Genomic DNA, 21,059 nt, shown 5'->3' with positions numbered 1-21,059 from the left:
TCATAATGTTAGAGATGCCGATTCTGTATTATCTTGATCTGAGGTTCATAAATCTTACATGAAAGACATACGTCAGGTTCAGCTTTTTCAATGAATTCTTGATGTACCTGTTGAAAGAAGGGCACTTGTTCATTTCTCTCTGCCATGAAGGTTTATGGTATCAAGAGGTGCTTCAGGGTCTTTGGTCCTTTCTCAGTGAAAGTGGACTTAGAGAAGTGCTTTGCTAAGAGGAAATGACAATGAGGGGAAATAGCATGTTTCACTCTGCTGTGTTTGTTTGCATCTTCCTCCTTGAACTGAAGAGTGCAGGTTTCCTTTGGCAACCAGAAGTGGAGTGCTGTGGGAGTAAAGAGCCTTACCTATAATTGCCCTTCCTGAGAGTTTCTATTACAAAATGCAAAGATGTTGCACCTGAGAGAACAAGAAAAGGAAATTGAGCTGTAACATGATTTCATATGCCAAAAAAAGAAAAACTGTAGAAAGACAGAAAACAATATCAGACACTATTATCTCTGCCTCTTGAGTGTTGTATATGCGCCAACACACGTATGCCATGGACAATAACAGTTTGTATGATAAAAGCTGTCTATGAGGTATAGCCTCTGTGTGTCCCTTCATAGCAAAACAGGCTGATGACGCTATTATGAAGCAGACAGAGGGTCACAGTCGACCCACCATGAAAGCCTCATCATTATCACCATTGTCTTTGACGCAGACTGGCCTGTACCTCTCATATGAGCCGATAGCATGGAGAAATTGAGTCTTTATTACTGTTTGACCTTTTGTCTTGGGAAGGGGGACACAGGGAGATACCCTGGATACCGTATGTTTTATTATACTTTTATTTTAGGACTGAACAACATACAGTACTTTATGTTTGTAGGAAACCTGAATTCATTCCATTCTTCACAATTTTCCATGCCTTTCCACAATATTATCCTGCATTTCAGTGCAGGATAATGTGGTAAATATGGTGGAAGCTGGATGTGGAAATAAGCAACTGTTTGCTAACAATTGCAACTAATCAGCTTAAAAGGTGATGGTGTCATGCTGTGTTCACATCTTGTTTCTGCTGTCCCCAAGTGGCCAAAAAGTCAGTTAATGAAGTTTAAAGGAATAATTCAACATTTTGGAAAGTAAGTATATGTTTTGGTCTTTTTCCAAGAGTCAGTTGAGAAGATCCATATTAATCTTGTCTGTGCATTAAAGCTGCAGTGATCAATATTTTTATGTTAACAATGGATCAAATGACTTAGTGGAATGTGAAGGGGTCACTCGTAGAGACAAACCCACAGAGAATTATTACTAGACTCTGCAGTTTCTCTCAGCTCTATGGGCTATTTTAGCATCATTCAGCTTATTGTTTTGGTCTTCAACTTTACCGTTCTGATTCACTCTCACTGCTGTCAACTTGTTTTACAGCTGCAGTAGGAAGCACATTTCAGGGAAAAAGCTCTAGCAACAAAAAACAAACAGCATCAATTATACAGTAGCTGAAATATACAGCAGCTAAAGAGCCAGATATTTTTCTCAGGCATCAGTGGGGACCAGAACAGAGCTGAGAGAATTAATAATGGACATACATTAGCTAAAGTTGGATACCGTTCACATTTGAACAGACATTAGTACCTGGAATTCAGCACTGGTACCTTTTTTTGTTCTTCACTCTCTCTGTAATAACAAATGCATAGAGAGATCATAAATATATGGTCTCATCCATATGTTTACAAATTGTAGAGACCATAGGATTAACATGCCTAGCTAACAGTCCATCAACTGTGTGACTTTATATCCATATGATGTCTTTCAGAGCACACAAACTGTAAACACACCTGTCACCTGCCCAGCAAGGTGCTGTTAAACCGGAAACACACCTTATTTTTATACAGTCTATGGGCTACACACAGCACAGCACAGACATGCTAACGATGTTAGCCATGTTGCTACAGAATATGTGGCATTTTCATACAGTGTGGAAAAGTTTTGTTCTCCTCCTCTCCCATCCCCAGACTTTGAAGCTACTTAAAAGGGGAATCAGTTGAAAGGCTCTAGAGAATAAAGCAGATACTGTTGGTGCTGTCAAGCAAGTTAGTCATAAAAATGAGTCCAAAATGAGAAAATAAATTTCATTCTGTTCTCAGAAGCTAGTTGGTTACATTTGCTTCATTGACAGTCATTTCCATATACTTTGGCTAATTACCCTTCTGAGTTTGTCTGCATAATTTTGACAACATAGCAGGAAGAGCATGATTGTCATACATTTTAAATACTGTCAATACTGACATTGACAAACTGTACACTCATTCATTATGTGCAGTAAATTTATTGTCATAGCCACAGTAACATCAATGTGTGATTGTGCTAGTAAGATTTATCTTCTTTATAGGCGAGAAAAGTACGCTGCTGTCCACAGAGGGCATACTCATCCAGATATTCATGACAGATGGACATTTAAGCCAAATAACACTTTCAGTTATTTAGTACTCTGCATTGGAGGAACTCCATGCACACTGCTCTGCACAGTTTTGCACCTGTTGAGAAGAATTTTAGGTGTGCAGGCACTTCAAGTCACCAGTACTCTATGTGGTGAAATGGCATACAGCAAGATTTTGATCAAAAAAAGAAAAAAGAAAAAAATAGCCCAGCTAGATTTACATTGATCAATCATGCACTCATCACATCTGTTTTAAGCAGCTGGTAAGCTGGACACAAGAGGACAAAAATTATAATTTCAAGCCTGTTTCCCTCTGTTTAATGATTTGATGAATAATTACCACCACTGCACATAAAAAGAGTAAAAAATTATTATGAAATGTGTCAATTTAATGTGTATCATTAAGGTATCATTTGCAAAAATCTTTTTTTGATCTGTAAATAATAAGTTATACTCTTTATTCTTTATGCATTTTTTATGTGTTTTAAATGCTTATTGAACATCATATCTTATTCTTCAAAGCTAATTTTTCCTTCAAAGTTTTTTTTTTTTGTAGTATTAGTAGCTAATTAGATTTCAACAGATGAAAGAAAACGAGAACATCACATTAAGAAAGAGATGAAAGCCAGAGTGTCCTCAGAGGGTCATACACGGAAGATTATTTTGAAAAGAAGCGACTTGGCTCTCCAAAAAAAAAAAAAGAAAAAAAGAAAAAGCCCACAACAGGCGACCTACCACAATGTGAGAGAGAGAGGCCACTTGATCATCTATTTATATCATATTTTGCATTTCATAAGCAACCATTTCAAAAATACTATAACTTGTAGGGTTAATTTATGAGGAATGAACGAATGAATGAATGAAAATGAAAGTTAAAAAGTTGCATATAATGAACTGGCTAAATAATTATATCAGTGGAGGCAAAACAAAGATATTGTGTCTGCCTTTTAAAAAACTTGCCTCTTGTCCTTGTCCTGTCATCGGCTCTGTTCCTCTGTAACACACAAATCACACACACACACATACATACACACCTTAATAACTTTTAGCCTGGTTCTGTTCCTGTTTGTTTAATCCAAAAAAAGGATTTTTTAAAAGATAATTTTTAAGACATTTTTGCTTTAGACAGACAGGTATAGTATAGACAGGTATAATGAAGAGAGACAGGACAGATGGGATATACAGAGAAGGGATGACATACAGCAAAGGGTCTGGGTTCGAATCAACCTGCTGCGGTAGGGACTTATCCTAATGTTATGTGGTATATGCACTTACCAGCGAACCACCGGGGTGCAGCTAAGGATTTTAATGTCGGCTATTACATGTGTGGTTCTGACAGCAGGCAGTGATATTCAATAACTCAGTTGGAGCTTAGTCAAACTTTATTTAACGTTAGACATATAGGGATCTAATCACTACAACTGTCTAGACGGGCCGTGTAATGGCTCACGTTTCACTCGCACTATATACACATAAACGTGACCTGCTTGTTTCATGCTTGTAACTACAGCCATTGTGTATTGGGCTCTGGGTGCTTCCAAACATGGGTGACCTACACTCAACACTGCACTTGAACGCCTCCAGTGTAGACACACAGACGGAGCACTCGCTGCTGCTGCTCTCTGCTAACGTGCTGCTCAGGCTACGCCTACCGTGAGTATTTTGTCTCCTCTTTCTTGACAATGAAATAACAAGAAATTGTGCTAAAGTTTTTCATTTTTAAACTACATTTTAGTCTTGTCTTTTTTCGTCAACAATATTACATGTTTATATAGTCATAGTTTGTGTTTTATGTCTTTGGTGCTGTCTCGTCATCGTTTCGTCTTAGTCATGGCAAAAAAGGTTGTTGACTAACATATTTAGTCATAGTTTTCGTTAACAAAATTAACATTAATTGGTACTCGGTACTACCAACATAATCCAGTCAGTACCGTTAAAAGTACAGAGTTCGGTATCCAACTTTTTTAGCTGGCTGGCCAGATACATGACACCAAATAAATGCTAATGTTGTTCTGTATGTGTTAGCTGGATGTTGTTTGATAATATGACTAATATGTCACTGTTCAGTTTTCTGTTGCTAGGCGTATTGGTAGACATATTGTTTCACTTTGGAGAGAGCCAGGCTAGCTGTTTCCCCCTGCTTCCAGTCTTGATACAAACTACTCTAGTAAAGTCGGAATGGCTGCTGTCCCGCTTTCATTACTGACTGTCTACTGGGAGAAGCTACAGGATTTGTAATTAGATGACATCATTGCCACAGTCTGCCTCATTTAATGAGCTGCTGTTCAAAATCAAATAAAATCTAAGCTGTATCTAAGCAATGATGTTGGATGAGGTTTCCTGGAAAGTCATTGATGAAGTTGAGATAAATGGCTATCTTGGCCACTAACCAAGGGAAACATGGGTTAGTACCTTTACTTTAAAGTGACAGTTAGTTTAATAATATAATAAGCTGAGCTGCCATGAGCGCTGATTTAGAACAGTGGTAAAACTGACTGGAGCTACTGTTTGTACTGTATGAAGTGTCTTGATGTATGATTGGTTGGCAGATGGACACCTGCCAACCAATCAGAAACAATTATTTTCCATGGCTATGGTATATTGTATAAGTATAAGTATAACAGTATAACATACTGTTTTAGGGTTTATTAAGATTTCTTTTTTCAACTCCCTGCAGTTTAGTAATAATTGATGCATTTTGTTGTTGAGTTTTAATTTGTCACTTCCTGTAAACACAGATGCACCTCTGTATCAGCTTGTGATAACACATACAGTAAGACAGATTTTACAGAAAATAGTGAAATGCAGCTTCTCTCCAGAAAACATTTGCAGATACTCAAATCATTAATAAAACCATGACATAATTGGTAAATTGGAAGATAAAAACCTATTTTATCAAATGAGCATGCATGACATTTGAGTGGATCATGCACACCACTACACCACTTAAAAACTGCCAATGTGTATGAGTGTACATGTGTAGAAAGATACGTTCACTAACTCTCTCTTTGCTCATGGCCTTCATTTGTGTATCTAACAACAGTGATGTAAACAGGCATCCCTCAAGGACTTTAGGGAAATGTAATCTTATTTAACCCAAACATCAATTTCCTGATGGCCTTATTGACCTCCGATAAGAATAGGATGAAAACAGATGAGTAGAGGATGAGAAAATGAAGATGCAAGAGGAAATTAAGTGATAAATCATAATAATAAGAGACAAAAAAGGGGCAGTCCTTTTCCTAAATGTCACCTGTAGCTGAATACTTTGGAGGACTATCAGGTAAATCAATGCTTACTCACTCTTACTACATGACTGACACCCAGGGGAGGCCCCGGGGCATTTCAAGGGACATGACTGATGCTTTGCAGCTAGGGAGAGGGCAGTTACAGCAGGAGTGCGCCCCCTCCCCCGTGGCTTTCTCTGGCTCTCATGACAGGATGATGGAGAAAAATCGCCTTATCTATCTCCCTCATCGCCCCTCACTGGGAGAGAATGCATTTAACAGTGAATGAGAGCCATTGGGAATATAATGAGACACCTGGCAACCACTCCAACAGCAGATTTTCATCCAATTTGGCTGTAGCTGTCATCAAGCTCACCATAATATAGAGTCGGACTGTCTGTGCAGAGTGAGGAAGGTGTTGATGTGTTCTCTGTGCTTTGGTATTGTAAAGGCGGAGAAGTGATATTTTGCATTTACACATTTTTGTCATTTCACTGAAGTTCCGGGCAGAAGAAGATTGCTAGACACAAATATTTTAAGCTAGATATATCAGTATACATCTGTGAAAATAAAAATATAACTATAGAAATACAATGCAAACAATGTATAAGAAATAAGAGCTAGGGAAAAAAAGTTCAGACAGTATCTTAAAGCACAAAGGCTGACCATATTTAGAAGGGACAGAGACTTCAGAGTAATGAATTTTAAGCCATGACTGCAATGGAATTTTGCAATGTGAAGCCACTATCTAGGTTCTGTCACCATTGAAGACACAACCATTCTTCACCGTCATCATTTCCATAAGAGAAAATTATCCACGATGAGTAATAAATGAGTTCATTTATAACTCCACATAGAGCCTCGGCAGCACTGAGCTTCAAAACCAATGGAAATCTCTCACCAGTCAAAGCAGCAGGACTACTCATCTGTTTCTGTTAGTCTGAACCAGCTGTGGTACAGAGGATTACTCAGTTTCTTGGAAGCACAGCAAAGGAGACAGTGGTAGAATATGACTGCATTTTGTGCAATTTTTTTGTCCCAAGACTGATATTTTACCATTCTTACAGCTAAAACTGCCTTCCCTTAAAAAAGTTTTTTTGCACAGCAGTGCAGTCAAGTCCCAAATGACATAAACAAATGTGAGGTTTGAGAACTTACATTAAAGGTCTGAATCAGGTCTGTCAAGTGTCTGAAAGCCCCTCTCTGATGTCAGAATCCAAGAAGGAAGACATACTTTGATAATTGAACCATGAATATCTGCATGAAATTTCATGGTAAGCAATTCAGTATTTCACTAAAAAAGAAAAAATGTCAACTTCATGGTGGCGCTATAGGAAACGTCAGGGAATCTCCAAACTAGGATTCATCCTCTGGGGACCAACATTTTATGGTAATCTATCTGTTGGTTGTAGGTTGGAGGGACAAACCTCTAATGATATGGCAGTGTTGATCTGCTGGTCGGTTATTCCACCACTTTTGGTCTTGACTGAAATATTTCACAAACAACTAAATGGATTGTGAATTTTGGTTCAGATATTTGTGGTGCCCAGTGGATGAATCTTACTGTCTTTGGTGATCCCCTGACTTTCCATTATGAAGTTCACATTTGCGGTTTTCAATAAAATGTCTCAATGTCTCTTGGATAGATGGGCATTAAATTTGGTTCAGATGTTCATGATGATTCGTAACCATGATCCCTTAATTTTCCATCTAGCATAATCATCAGGTCAAAATTTAAATTTGCCCAATACTTTGGTTTATGATCAAATACTTGAAAAACTAATCACATTTAGTTTTGAAAATGTCAGAATTCTGAACTTTGTGTTTAGTGCTAATTAGCAAATATTAGCATGCTAACATGGTACTGAGACAGTGAAGATGGTAAACATTACACCTGCTCAGCATCTAGCATCAGTATGCTAGCATAGTCACTGGGAGCATATTAGCATGCTGATGTAAGCATTTAGCTCAAAGCACTGCTGCGCCTAAGTACAGCATCACAGAGATGCTAGCATGGCTGTAGACTCAGTCTTGTTAAATATACAGAACAAGAAAATTCAGTAATATAAAATAAATAGATTCAACAGGAGAATGATAGACTTTTTCCACATTTCTCTGGTACTTATTTTGTGGTAAAGTACCAAAGCAAAACTTAAAGTTAGTATGAACTGTTTAAGACTTAACTCTATTATAAACTCTACTAACTTACGTTTTGAATCATCCTTTTCCCCATGACTACATTGATGACTAGCACAGTTGCCATATGCCGCTATAATTACCTTTATTCCAAGGAAGCTGTAAAGGCTGATATATGATATAATGGTCAAATCTATACAAGACATCTAATGAGGAACAAATGAAATGCGTAGGAGCATGGAATACAGCTAATCACAGCTCATTGAGAATGACAGGGAATAATTATTTCTTTATGAGGCATTTGGTTTCTGTTTGAGTGTCTTGGAGATGAGATAGAAATATCTGTAATTTAGTTTTCTGCTATTGGCTGCTCTGTCTCACTGCTCAGCGCCCCTTAATTTTCATTAATTGGAAAATATGCAGAGAAGAGGACTGGTGTCTTGTTAATAGTTAGGCCGTATTCAAACTAAATCAGTTAGTGAGGCGCTCCGCTGCATTGTAGAACAGAGGTGTGTGGGGGTGTGGGCATGTGGGCGTGTTTGTGCTCTAGAACATAACCACTGTGAAACAATCAGAAAATAACATTTATTGATCTGATTCATCAGCTTTCTTGCTACCAGTGCTCCCTCTCTTCATTCACTGTCTTGCTCGCTCGACCACAGCTGCTCTCTCTTTCTTTCTCTAGCTCGCTGGTGCTCTCAGTTTTCTCTCTCTCTTTTTTCTGGTGTTTTTTAAAATGAGCCGGAAAGCCGACAGTAAATCCTGACTTTACTTTTAAGATTATCAAATGAAGAGAAATGTCCTCCCCTCCTCCTAGTAATGTCTTTGTACTAATGTACAATAATGTACTCCTTCATAGCACGGTTGTATAGCTCTGATCAGTCTGACTGCCTGCTGTGATTGGCCACTGCAGTGTGACACTGGGTTGTGGTTCTCCAAAAGTTGACTCTGGATCAACTTTGTGGCCAAAACGCCCACAGCCTAAAAGCACTACCCCCAGTCAAATGAATGGGAGGACTGGCATTTTCGCCACACTGCCTGATTTGGTCTGAACACAGCCTTACAGTGGCAGACAAACTTTTATTAGATAATAATGGTGCATGTAGAAGCTGTCTCATCACTTGAAATTTTCAGATGTGTTTCAGAGTGTATTGTGCTTCACACTCATTTTCAACTCCATCTGTCTGTCTGTGGATATGCCCAAGCATGCATAATAGAGGCAGAGGACATAGGCACCTGGATATTGTTTTTGTCTGCAGAGATTCCCTTAAATTTATATTCAAATTTGAAAAAAGGCTCATTCCACAGATTCCGATCAGATTTTTGAAAAAAAAAAACCTTTTTTGAACCTCAAACCAGAAAACAGTATCGTTACCACCAGAAACATCTCAGAGCGAACATCAATTTCACTTTTGGATCATATACTGTATATATCAGTGACGACAAATCAATCAGGCCCTGATGTCTGTTCTTAATATAAATCAATGTGTCAAGTTTATACCAGGCACATGTAAATTAAGTTTTGGCAAAGATATGAAGTGGTAGAACAAAGTAGCACATCCAGACACAGCAGAAAAACAAACACACTATGTTTCTCAGTATACTGACAGTTTGAGGACATGGGTGACAACATATGCATTATGAATTAAGATTTAAAGCTTATTTTACTTAACTAAGAGAAAAATTAAACTAAAGACAAACCAAATACAACAAAACCAAGGGGGAGAAAGAGAGAGAGGGAGACATCTGGACACAACTGCACTAGTTGAGTCCACATTTGCACTAGCTTTAAACCTAGCATGCTCTTTAATCATCTGCGTCCTGCCAAATGATAAGTCCCAAGTGTCAAACTAAACGTGGACACCTGTCTATATTTCTAGATAAAATAGTGGCACTGTTCCCAGTAGGGTGAAGGCTGTCCACTTTCAGCAGGTCAGGGAGGCCCCAGAAAGAAGGCTAGGGCTAAGGCTATTTGGAGTGCCCGTCACATCGTACCTCTTCCTGAAAAAAGCTGCTCTAACTCACAGATGTATCTTTCTAGTACAGACATCCTATCTGCAGCTGTGGAATAGTCATCACACATCATCACTTTAACAAGGCTGCTTTGACTGCGTATGAACAAAGCTAACTGCTAAGCTAGGCTAAGCTCGAAGCTAGTAAACAGAGTACCCAGCAAACAGGTAGCCTAACCTTCAGGAAACATTCTCTAAAGGTTCTCTGAAGGTTACATTTTGCAATCTTCAGTGAATGTTCCTTGAGCCTTCTCTAAAGGTTGTTTTCGTGGGACTCTTTTTAATAAAATGTGTGGTTCTCTGAAGGTCACATTTATAAAACTGTTGGCAGAAGAATTTCTTGGTTGACAAAAGCAAATAATTATGTTGCAATACATCATATGCACTTGTGACACACCTCCCACAATCTTGGAGGGTGTCCTGGCCAGGAAACTGATTGACATGGGTCGTCAGCAGGGCCTTCAACACTGTAAATATTGGCCCATGTACTCACTCTGTATCTCCCTTCCAACAGCTGACATTCATCCTGCATCATCTCCTCTTGGTTTGCACATTCAACACCTCCGCAGCTCACGACACACATCCATGCATTGCTCTAACGGCAGACATTGCTGATTTCCACATCCCATTGTTCATTTGTGTTACTGTCTCAGTTTTAATAAATTGCATTTAAGTGTATCTCTTGCATGGACTCCCTCCATTTCACAGTCCCTGAGTCAGTTTGTGACACACTGTATCATAACATTACATCCTTAGTATTACATTGTGTGTATTATACAACCATTACATGGTATTTATATCATTATAACTAATATTCAAATATTATTTATAAAATTGTTGTCTCTTCTTACCTCCTCTGCCAATTTGTTTGTGATGATCATACTAGGGTTGAGCAATGTCTGCTGAATTGGCATATGACGATGTCCACAGTGAAACATCTCCATGGACGATGATATCGTTGTCTCGTTGCCCCCTATCATCATATCCCGGTCTTTCCTTACTTTTCCTCCTTATAGCCTATGCTTAAGCTACCTCGTTAAGGAGATCATGTGATCATAAAAAATATTTAAAATACTAGTCATAGTGATGTAACTGCAGAATATACCAGTGAAATAAAAAAACAGCAGTTAGCCCAGCGGATGTAAGTGGATATTAAAAGTATACCTTCATGGATTTAGAGGAACTTTTTTCAAGGTCAAAAGCAAAGTTTCAACATTTTAGAGTGACGTGGTCTGGGTAAAATGGTGTTAATATTGGAGGGCCTATGTACACCCACCTTTCCAACATATTTCGTGTCTTTTTTGGGGTCAATCTTTCTAATAAAACATTTTTTTCAGAGAATATACTAATGTCTTATACCTGTATTGCAAGAACTGACAGTGGTAAATTATGAAACTAGTGAACAGTAAAAGGACCTTTCCACATCAAGACATGCAAAAGACAATGCCGAAACTATCAAAATTCTTAGTTTGTAGAGTTGCAAAATCTGTTTGCTGGGTATGAACACCTTCAACACTTATGACACTGGTGTGACAGTCCATAATGCGGTGAATGTGGACCATTCAAAATAGGCCGGTAGAAGGGTCTTAAAGGACGTGGTAGGGGAAAAGATGACAGATTATACAGTATGCTCAAGAGGAAACCACATGCAGTCACCATGGACTCCAAATCCACAGTCAAACTGGTCAATGAAGAAGTTGTCCATATCGATCTGCAGCTCTCATTTCAGAGACTAGTGATTGCTGGGAAACAAGCAGACAAGTTAGCTGAAGTACGAATTCTGTGGGTATCCAGCTGCCCTCTTCGAAACAAAAATGGTGCTTCTCCCAGCAAACAAACCCCAAATTGCAAAAGCAATATGGAACGCTGTGCCTCATGACGATGTGCCGGAAAGAGACGTCCTGTATATCTTCCTCCACTGACTATCCTGGGAGAAAGGAAAGACATACGGAGCAATCAGTGGTGATTGTGTCTGATGGGTACAGCAGCCAGCTATCTACAAAGGATGGTGCCCATTAAAGGGAGGAATACAAAGACTGGCTGGAAGGTTTCATTCACATCAACCATATCACCGAGGTTGAAAAAGCAGGAATTTCTGTCAAACAATGACAACGTGATCCTTTCAAACTCTGAAAAAAGGGGGTGAAGGTTTTAGTCTGCTTTTTGGTTTTAATCAGTGGCTTCAGGTGCTGTGTTCTGCTGCCAGTTTCAGCTTTACTGATCACTTCGATATATTTTGGAATAGGAGAGACTTGTATAAAAGAGAGGCTACACCCTAACAAAAAGGGCACAAATTTGCTCACAGCAAATTTTGTTTCTTTTATAAACAATACCTTGCCATGCTGACTAACTTGCACAACCCTTCCTCGACAGTGTTCAGATGATTCTCAAATGACAAAGATAATGACCATTTGTGGTAGGAGACAAACCACTGTAGGGTCAACAGCAGTTATTTTCAACAGGTTATTTTTCGGTTATTTTTGAAAGTACATCCAATTAAATCACAATTCCTTGCTTTACTTTGACAACTCCACCCTTTTTTCTGTGATTTCATAAATATTCTATGGCATTTTTGTTTTACTCTCTTTGTGTTTTTAATGTGTTATGTTTTATTGTAAAGTACTTTGTAACAGTGTTTGAAAGGTGCTATGTAAATACAGTTTATTATTATGAATATCATCATTATTATTATTAATAACAACGTTTCAAAAACTTTGTGGGGGAGGGACTAAAACTTGCAGGGTTTGTCATTCACAATGCTCAGGGAGATGTATGTGATTGTAATTTAAATGGCAGTGACAGCAGCATTGATACAAAGAACTGTCCATGTTGGAGATGACACTGACCTCCTCATTCTTCTGTTACACTTCTTTCAGCAAGGAATGTGGCTGGAGGATCCAAGACTCATGCCTCATTCTCATCCATTCCGACCAGGAGCCTGCTCCTCAATCCTTGCTGAAGCTCGTGCACTGCAATTGGGTTGCGGCACTATGCACTGCAAATGCCGTCATCAAGGACTTGATAGCCTGTTCAGAGTGCAGACGTGTGAGCGCGAATACGTTGGCACTACATTTGGATGAGGGCATGGAGTAAAGATTACATGTAGGCCTACAGTCAAGGCATGTTTCAAGCTTGGTCTCATTTAAGGTTTCAATCTGTGTGCTGATATGCATCATGGTTTTCATGGAAAAACATATTACTAAGACAAATTTGTATGTGCAGAAAATTCAATGATAATAAATGGTAACCTAATTTGATTGACTTTGCTTGTCATTTTAGGGTAAGGGTACCCCCAAAGTGCACATCTACATTCAGAACGGGTCATATCTGATGGTTGTATGTGAACAAACACCCTAGAAAACCCATGTATAGACATAAATTATATGAAAATAGCCTCTCTGGGGGGCTTTACAATCTGCAAAAGATGTTATATGTACAGAATCAAGCATGTAGTAGATTTATAATACGAACAATCAGGTTGACAAAATTACAGATTTCAAACATAAATGAAGAATATGATCTAGGTGGACATCAAACAACTTATAGGTGCCACCAACAGATAGGAATAAACAGATAGGCACGTAAAGAGTTCATAAGATCATCCCAGAACCCATCCCACCTCCCCCTGTAAGCTAGATGGTCTACTGACCCTCTGGTCATTACTAGGGCTGCTCCCCTAAATGTCAGTGATTCAAATCACTGGTTCATAGGCCCCCCATATGAACCTCATTTTATCAGCCAAATTATTGGATTTTTAACGGTATCACTGAACTCTTTGCTTCATCAGACCAACTGTCAACAATTTAAGACACAAACACAAGCTGCTCTGCCGAAATGAAGAAACAATCACTATTAAACAGGCTGCATGCTTCTTGTGGCAGGCTCTGCAAACACCCGCGTGCCCGCAAACCTCTGCAATTACGTAACTGAGACTGGTCCAAAACTTACCAGGGAAAGAGGAGCATTCACACAGGCTGCAAAATAACTATAATTAATACTGGAGGAAACAAATTTTTCATAGACAAGAAGGTGACCATATTTGGCATATTTTCATGGCTAGCTACATGAGAACTGTTTGCACTGCATCCTGGTATTTTTCCTCTGTTAATATGGTTTTTGGGAGATGATGGAGGATCGATGGAGCGTTGACAAAGTGAAAAAAAGTGTTTCTTATCAGAGGTGCTGAAGGTGGATTCAAGCGCTCAGGGTCTTGGGGCCAGGCTGCTCCTAAGAGTGGGGAGCAGGGGATGACAAAGAGGAAAAAGAAGAGGAGGAGGAGAGGGTGGAAGAGGCTGCAGGGGAGGTCAGCTGCTCTCCAGACTCCATATCTGTCAAACACAATCCAATCAGCAGGGTTACAATAGGAAAGCACATCCACCTATACACTCACAAACACACACGTTTAAAACACACATACAAATGCATTCTGTCACACCTACACAGCAAGTTCAAGCAAGAGCGGCAGGTGGAAACTGCATCAGTCTCTATTAAGGAAGGATATTGAGGAACAATCACAGTTATTCAACACAAGTGACTCTGCTTCTTAATTTAAAGAAACCTGTTTGTGCTACCTTTTCCATCTGCCAACTCTGACTAGTGCACTGTGCACACGTACACACACACACACACACACACACACACACACGATAATGTCATTTGAATGTAAGAGCTCTTTGAGGCCTTTAAACACTACATTGCTCTCTGGGTCTTTTCATTTGGAACTAGAACTAAATTGAGAGGCTTTTAGAAGATGGGTGCATTAACCACACTGAAAATTTCAATTATCAGTCTTAAAGCCATCCATGCCAGCCATTATAAACCAATCAATAACATAAACCCTCACTAGAAACTTAGTCATTCTGCAGCCAATATTTTACTTAAATAATTCAATATAAATCCCCCTTTGCCTACAACCGAGAACACAATGTGGCTGTGCCCACACAGCTCCAAGCTTCTGTAGCCAAATAAATACAAACCATAGGCATCAATTGGGGTGTGGCAAGTATGGCAGTTGCCGTACCTTGGAATCTTTTTTTTTTTTTTTTTTTTTAAAGAAAGAAAAAAAAAAAACTGATTTCACTTGTGTTACCTTAAAACTGATCATCTGTGCAGAACAAATCAAATAGAGAGAGAGAGAGAGAGAGAGAGAGAGTAGCTGGGATGAATGGAGGTTTTACAAGAGAGGACGGAGGGAGAGCTACAGAAAAGGAGCCACTAAGTTGTGCATCAAGCTAAGTCAGCTGGGGAGAGATAGAGAGAATGTTCTGAATGTTACTGTTATTGTGTACTGTCATTTGGACAATTGTATTTTGATGCTTTGAAACTTTATTGCCAATAAAGCCCTTTGAACTGAAATGGATTTAGTGAGAAAGAAAATGGAGATATGTCTCACTGCTGCGTTTCAGAATTTTGCTCATTACTGACTGATGATTAAAAAAAAAAAAAAAAACTGCATCCATGGTAACTGCAAAAACAATTACTTTAGATCCAGTGTCTAATTGAGTCTAGCCTTTATTTATCAGAACGTGTGGATATACCTGGCCAGTAAAAGGGACTCGGCTGTTAAATAAAGTTTTAGGTAAGTGCAAATTTTTCAAATTCCATCATCACTGAGTATTTCTATGACGTCATGTCACATTACCATACCTCGGCTTTTGCTGAAACAACGCCCCTGATACAAACCCTTTTCTAAACACTTGAATCTGCACACACAGACTCACACATTTCAACCCCCGCTGCAGTCAGACACACACACACGAAATCACACCAGCGTGACTGTCTTTCTCTCTTCTCCTTTACCCTCTGCATGCCGATTGTGTTTTACAGGTACGGTTTGTTATTGTGTCACTACACATAAACAGTCTCTGCTTCAGTCTCTCTTCCAATATTATGGAAGGATCACAGTTAATCAACACAAGTGACTCTGCCTCTTAATTTAAAGCAACTGTTTGTGCTCCTTTTTCGATACTTGAGGTAACCTTTAAAGCTTTTTTTATTTCTAACATGATATTGCAAATATATATTTCTCTTTTAGTCTCCCATTCATGAAAACAGAGTAAGGCAACAGGCAAATTAGGCTAAATAGCCTATAAACAATCAACGGTAACATGGCAACATGAATGAATAATCAATTAACTAAAAATAGATTTTACACACAATGAACAATTGTGAGTAGGCTAAATCATCACGCATCTGATTATACATGTCCCTCAAACACACTTTGAGCAGACATTCAGCACCTTGACTGTGAATTGACTTTCCTGCACTCCCATTAAATCCTAACGTAGCTATACGTCTAATTAAGTTTATGAATTGTACACATTATCCTACACAAATTAGCTTCTGTGTGGTTCACACATTTCAAAACATTTTTAACAGACAGTTTGAAGTGACATGAAACCTGGCAGCCTGGTGCTGAGATCCTCATTAACGTTACTTGACAGCCAACTATATTTAGCTAGCTAACTTTGTCGAGGCAAGAAATACACATGGTTACGTTACAGAATATGACATTAGTTATTACACCTCTATGAATATGGCATGATTTTGAAACCCATTTACCTGCTTTCCATGTGTACTCCCTCTAACTGTTACATTCAAACTCAACACTAAGCTAATGTTAGCTGCTACGTGAATACGCTGGCTTGCTAGCTTAACACTGCATGTGAATCCTAGATAAAACACAAACGTTACAGAAAAAATCCTACAGAACTCTCTCCATGTACATCCACAGAAATGTTAACTTAGGTTGCAAGTTTTAGATAAATTAACCTATCTCCCTATAACCTCTATTACCTATCTCCAGCAATGCTTGTAAATTAACCGTAAGAAACCAGTCGCCCGGCCATCAAATGGAAGCAAGTCAGTAAGTGGAAATAGCTTCTGTTTGTATAATTACAGCAGTACTGCATAAAACAAAGGTTTTAAAAAAATACTAACATAATTCTGAAACTGTGCTGATCTATAGGTTGCTGATGCCCAATTTGACCCAAAAATCATTATATTCAAAGCATCAGCAGCACGCAGCAGGACCCTGACATTAGAGGCAGAGGCAGTGTGTCAGGAGTGGCAACGTCTGGTGAGTGACAGACTGCACCCAAGGAGGCCTTAATTTCTTCATATATTGTTTATGATTTTGTCCTGTTGGACATGATTTATTGATTGATTGATTGAAATAATACAGGTTAATTCATTTAGGCTATGTGTTTCACACTCCATTTAAGCCTATTAGGCATAATATAATATATGATATAGGTCTATAATGAATATTACCATATTGACAAAGGTTATATAACGGTGCGCTACAGTGCAAATATATGTGGGCAATGTGTAGGATATACAGCATTCCCCCATCGGGCTGTACTGATGAAGAATGCGCAGAGGGAGGTGAAACATCGGTGAAGCTGCAGTAAGCAATGTCTGGCCAATGAGCAAACAAGTGCTACACTGCGTAGCACTTACTTTTCCCCATATGGTGCATCAACGTTGGTGCTATATAGCTGTGCTGTCTGGGCAATTTCTTTTCAATCTGTAACATTTTTGCACTTTACCTGTTTCTGTCTAATTGAAATAAAGGCCCTTAAGAAAAAAGATTCGACTGTGTTGATAAATGTATATCCCCCTTTAATGGTTTTAACACACTGTCAGAGTTGATCTATTACCCGCTCCTTTCTATATGACCATTTCTTCCTTAATGCTTGTATTTTGTCTGCATTCCTGGTAGCCACTTGCCCTTTCATGATTACACACTGCATCCAATCATTGTAATGAATGGTTAGTAACTACTGTTTTCCATGATTTTATTTCTTACAGATAAACTACCTGGGCTTACTTGATGGAGCAAATCCTGTTGCTGCAACAAAAAAAATGCTCTGCTTAATGGGGACTTGTGATCTTTGAGCTAAATTCAGCTTGAGGCTTGGAAAGCTCCCCTTCCAAACATTAAAGCTCTGCAGAACAATGATTGGTAGGCTATTACTGTAATAGAGACTAACTACAGTTTATGTCAGTCTTTGATTTTCATATAAATGTAGTTTCACGGTAAAATCGTAATTGAAAAATAAAAGGCTTTACTTGACAAAAACTGAAATCTGTATTTTGTTTTAGGAATCTGTTAAAATATTTAAAGATATAACAGCAACAGAGGTGGAGGATGCAATCCGGCTCTGATGCGGCTTTGTTACGTCCTCCACATGGTGTCCTTCCATGACTTTCAGAAGCGGAGCACTTTGACTGCGGTCAAGCCATCCACCTTTTAAAATTCAGTCGCACTGTTACTATACTAATTATGGCAGCCTAGTCAAAGCCAAACGAGCATCTCTAGTCCACTGTAACTACTGCAGTAGCAGCAACTAAACTGCCTGATTTTGTTGACTTACTCAGATTTTGTTGATTTGGTCATTTTCCTTTATTTTTGTGCTTCTACTCTAGCTAAGTTGGCTATGTAGTTAAATGGTTTCTTTATTTGTCTGTTTCAGTGGAGGCTGGTCCATAGAGGCAGAGGAGGTTGCTCCTCCTCTATTTTTTGAGAGGCAAGAGGGAGATCAAGATATAAAAAAGAATATTTGGTTGAAATAAACCATTACCAAATCTCAGTATTATTTATAAAGTTTTTTTTTGTTTGTTTTTTTTAAATTCTAGTTAAAATGATTCAACAGCGACACGTGCAGTGCAGGAGAAGACAGAGCAGTGTGTGTGAAGTGGTGGGGGGGGGGGGCAGTGGGGGACAGAGGAGGACAGGCTCCTGCTGTCCTCCTCAGGGTGTGGTCTCTTATATCAATTTAATGTACGTCATTTTTTTTTCATGCCAATCTATGATTGGCCAAGACACATAAAATGACGCTTCAAGGGAGGACATCCTCCCTAACCAATCAACAACCAGAATGCAATAATATATCGCGTTGGTCCAATGAGGTTCATCTTCAATTCTCTCCACTGTAAAGCAGAGTAGCAGCAGTAGAGAACGAGCAGTAGATAGCTCCTTGCGTTAGCTAATGCAAAGGGTGGCTTGTTGTAGCAGCCTGAAGGACTCTTTACACATCCATGGAAGGACTGTTAAGGACTGTTGAGGACTGTTGTTAAGCTAACAGGAGATTGAATCCGGACTGTGCAGCGCAGCAGCGGCAGGACGCCACAGGGGAGGCTGGAGAGAGAAGCAACTGGAGAAACAACCAGGAGAATTAGCTTGTTTGTCATTGTTTTTCATGATATCAGACTGGTTAACCAACAGCCACAAAGTTCTGTTAACTAACAGACAAGATGACCAACAGCCATAAATGGACTTTATGACATGAATACTTCATCTCCATGAAAGAAAAAAGAAGACGTCAGATAACGTGAGTCAGATACAGCTTCTCTCTCTCTGTCTCTTTGGTCGCTAATTTCATCTCTGATGGTTAAATGTCTCTGTGGTTTGTTGTAAGATTCCATGTTGGTTTTCCTCCTGTCCTCCCCAATTTTTTGAGTCACCAGCTGCCACGAGTCTGTTTTAATTGGGTTTATTGTTGATATATATATGAATGGGAGCCTGCACAGGGTGTTTTATTTTGAAAATTGACCGGATAATCTATGCTGTTTCTGTGTCTGACTTCCTGCCCAGCTCAATCCGCTCTGTGCTGCTTGATGTGGCCTCTGTCAAAAACAGACTGGGCACGTAGGTTTAGCAGAGCGGAGCGCAGGGCCACTTCTGGGACACATCTGAAACGCGCTGCAGCACGTCTGGTGGGATTACATGCATTCACTAGGATGGCCGCGATCAGCTCCGGCAGCCGTGTCGGAGCCGGAACACGATGCAGATGTGCCTTGTGGGATCAAACCATTACATTCTTAGCCTACAATGAATAACATATGTCCTGTCAATAATTGGAGAAAGTGGAGAATGTGTGTGTGAATATTTTGTGGGTGGGTGAAAAATACAGTAAGAAAAAAAAAAATACAGTACAGAGTTTGAGATGTGTGTTCTATTAATAGTAGTAGTACTTTGAATAGTATATTGTTGTGGAATCTGTAGTGGCAGTGTTGCTGTTAACAGCAGGACAGACCATGGGTGGACAAGGCGAACAGCACTTCAATGACTTGGAGAAATTGCTATTACCGATCCCCCGCAAAGAGGTGGAAGGAGCTGCAGGGGCAAGGACAGTATTACCACCATGAGATGGACAAGATGAATTGAGTATAGGGTTATGAATGTATGATGGTTGGCAGCTGACCTCAAAGGCACTGGCCGCATACCCAGTAATTTCTTCTGCCTTGTGAGGAAGCTGCAAAGAATAAAAAAATACTTATAGGTATTTTATGTGGCAGTTGTCACAGTTATGATGCCATATGTTACCAAAAATTAACATTCCAGGAACGTTAAGAAAACATTCCTGAATTACCTTAGGTGAGCGTTCGCTATAAGATCCAGCGAACATTCCCCAAACTGAAAATTGTATGCTAGGTAGCAACGAAAGGCTACACACTAACGTGATGTTTCAGAATGAAAACTAGCGATTCTAGTGATATGTGAACTAGGCACAGACAATAACGTAAACGTAAAGGTTAGAGCAGAATATAGAGAAAGACTGTAAACAGCGGTTATCGAGCTAACAGAGGTCAGACGCAGCGTGACGGGAAGCAGCTTCACCTGCTACACAAATAAAATTGAGTTGACAAAACACAAGACATTTTTCACCCCAGACTGTTGTCATGCAGATGTGAAGCTGCACAAACTACATATCTGATCTCAAATGAGGTGTACTGATTAAAAGATTATTCAAAATGGAGAAGTCTAAGACAGATAACATGAACGCCATATTCAACAATAGTGAGAAGTAATTGTGGGGAAGAGGTCACCGGTTTCAGATGCAAATGTGACAAATCAGACAATTTATGTGTAATTTATGTGTGTTTCCATCCGCTACCATTGTGTGAATATGAGGAATTGGGCTCATCAAAATAAACAACTGGTGGCACTTATTCAACAGTCGAGTGCCATTAAAGCAATGCAGAGGGAGATGACAGAATTAAAAGGGCGCCTGTCAAACCTCCAACGATGGACAACTGTAATAACCATAATATGGAATTTATGTAGGTGCTTTTACTGTGACAAACACGTCCAATGGGCTTTCAGAAACCCATCTTAGATGTCACTTTCAAAGATTTTTCTGCAATGTGAAGCACAAATTACACTATATTCTTCTGAGTGTCCACATTCTGATAACAACCCCATCTAGACTGTCTAGTAAGAACAGAATTTCATTATGTGTAAGC

General features: G+C 39.2%; 2 long non-coding RNA genes across 2 annotated transcripts; both read left to right on the top strand.

Moving 5' to 3' along the window:
- The first annotated feature begins 2,981 nt into the window (after nt 1-2,981).
- On the top strand, nt 2,982-13,066 carry LOC137172303 (uncharacterized). The gene is made up of 2 exons (XR_010924937.1): nt 2,982-4,087; nt 12,686-13,066. It is a non-coding gene; the product is annotated as an uncharacterized lncRNA (long non-coding RNA).
- A 688-nt stretch (nt 13,067-13,754) lies between these two features.
- Nucleotides 13,755-17,877, top strand: LOC137172304 (uncharacterized). The gene is made up of 4 exons (XR_010924938.1): nt 13,755-15,782; nt 16,615-16,674; nt 16,777-16,887; nt 17,622-17,877. It is a non-coding gene; the product is annotated as an uncharacterized lncRNA (long non-coding RNA).
- The last annotated feature ends 3,182 nt before the right edge of the window (nt 17,878-21,059 follow it).

The sequence above is a fragment of the Thunnus thynnus genome, chromosome 20 (assembly GCF_963924715.1).
Source record: "Thunnus thynnus chromosome 20, fThuThy2.1, whole genome shotgun sequence".
NCBI classification, from domain to species: domain Eukaryota; kingdom Metazoa; phylum Chordata; class Actinopteri; order Scombriformes; family Scombridae; genus Thunnus; species Thunnus thynnus.
The sequence above is the reverse complement of the archived record's forward strand: the minus strand, read 5'-3'. Positions and strand labels throughout refer to the sequence as shown.